A 2,500-nucleotide genomic window follows, 5' to 3' on the forward strand; every position below is an offset into this window, starting at 1 on the left:
TATATATATGTATATCTGTAGATATATTAGTATATATATATATATAAATATATATATATATAAATAATATATTATATATATATGATATATAATATATATCTATATGTATAAGCGGATATATAGTATATATTAAATATATATATATATTAATATTATTAGAGATATACATACCATCTATCTATCTATCATGTATCTATCTAACCGATCTATTCAATTTATCTATCTATCGTAAGATACATAGTATATACTATATATAATAAATATATACATATATTATATAGTTATATATATATATATATATATATATATATAATAATAGTATATACATACATATATTTGTGTGTGTATAGATATCATCATGATAGTTATGAGGTGACTGCATTTCACTACGCTTCACTACGTCATGATCTCATCCAATCATGCATACACCACATCGTGACGTTGTGCATGGAGGCAAGCGAGGTCCTGATAAGAATTTTGATGATATTCACGAAAGAAATATCCTCTTCCTTATTAAAGATTGTGATGCTGATGATGATGGTGATATTGATAATGATGATAACGATGGAAATGATTATGATTATATTGATAACAATAATGATAATGATGAAAACTATAATAATAATGAGGATGATAATGATTATGATAATAACAATGATAAAGATAATGGTGATAATAATAACGATAATGATAATAACGGTTATGATAATAACAATGGTGATAATGATAATTCCATTGATATCTATGATAATAATGATAATAACACTGATATTGATAATGCTAATAATAACGATAATAATGAAAGTGACGGTAATGATAATAATTATTAGAATAAATTAGTAATAACAATGATAAAATCAATGATGACGATTGAGAAAACAATAAAAATAGTAAGAAGAAGAATAGTGATCATAATAAAAATATAATTGATAATAATGTAATAATGACTCTGATTAAGGTTGTGACAACAAAATATCATAGCGACATTAATAATGATAATGATAAAAATGGTAATGATGATAATGACAATGATAACAAAAAATGATGACAATAATGATGGTAGTAATGCTAATGCTTATGATAATGATAATGATTATTATCATGGTAATGATTATGATGATATTGAGGATAATAATGATAACAATGATGATAATAATAACGTTAATAATGATGATAATAATAACATAATAATAATAATGATGATAGTAATAACAATAATAATGATAAATGATAATGATGATATGAATTGTAATGATAATGAATATTGATAAAAATAAGAGTATTGATTAAAAAAGCCAGCATTTTTTTCCTTACAAACTGGTCTGATATAAATTCTAGCGTCCATCGAATCTAGACTGATTTCCTTCTAATTTACATCAATATATATTTCTATGTTAAGATAAAGTCGTTTTTTTCCATTATGTATCGACATAATTTTCTATTTTGAAAATATTACTCTTATGATCAGTTCTTGATTTTGTTACCGTTACTATTGGTATTATTACTCTTATTTTTTTCTCAATTATTATCATTGTCATTATTATGCAATTTATTTTTAGAACTATTATTGTTACCGGACTGGTTATAGTTACTGCTCTGCATTCTTGTTGATAATGCATTACAACTACAAGTCCTCTATCCAACCATTAACGTAAACACCTTTTAGACAAAAATAAGGAAATACTTATGAAGAGGATATGAATTCTATTAAATCAGGCAAATCCATTTATAAACGCCAAAGTAATGACAACAGTTTCAATTTCCTGTGAATTAGGCTGATTGCATTCCCCATTCTAAGTGCAACAAGACATGCACCTCAATAAACTTCGGGAAGTTTTCGATATTAACATGATCAAAGGGATAACAATAATGCGGGAAGAAAGTAAATGAAATTACTACTGTAATGATAAGAAGTAGAATGGAGAAGATAAGAAAGGAAGTTCAGTAAAGAAAGAGAACATGATAATGAAAAAAAGAGAAAAGAGAATTAGAAGAAGACGAAGAAGGAGAATGAAGATGGGTATGATGAATTGAAAGAAAGATAACAGAGATATTTTAAGCGTTTACAACCATCTACTTTACTATATTAAACTTGATATTTGTTGTATTCATTAGGAGCAATAAAACATTTATATAAAAAAAAACTATGATATCAATTTGTATGTATAACTGTCACCCAGAGAGTTGTTCAGAAATCATCGTTAAATTTATAGTGAGTGTTTCCAAAATATTCAATTCATCGGATCATTTCAGTTTATTACACTGCTTACTTTACTTTACTTTACGATTCGCGTAACGTTTGGCAAGAAAGTGATCTCATTTATGTATGTATATTTTTTACTAATGTTTAAATTACTATAGATACAACCCATGATGCATTGCAAGGCCTCCCATTCATTGCAAGAACCCACATTCATTGCAAAAATTCACATTCAGTGCAAGAACACACATTCAGTGCAACGCAAGGCCTCCCATTCATTGCAAGGAGAGACTCACTTTC

The 2,500-nt window shown here is 26.1% G+C and overlaps 1 protein-coding gene across 1 annotated transcript in view; it reads right to left on the bottom strand.

The window, feature by feature from the left end:
- Positions 1 to 2,500, bottom strand: part of LOC122263410 (uncharacterized) — a 31,018-nt gene that overhangs the window by 20,632 nt on the left and 7,886 nt on the right. The window lies entirely within an intron of this gene.

This window comes from Penaeus japonicus, unplaced genomic scaffold (assembly GCF_977035675.1).
Source record: "Penaeus japonicus unplaced genomic scaffold, GWHDUDI00000001_assembly GWHDUDI00000012, whole genome shotgun sequence".
Classification (NCBI taxonomy): domain Eukaryota; kingdom Metazoa; phylum Arthropoda; class Malacostraca; order Decapoda; family Penaeidae; genus Penaeus; species Penaeus japonicus.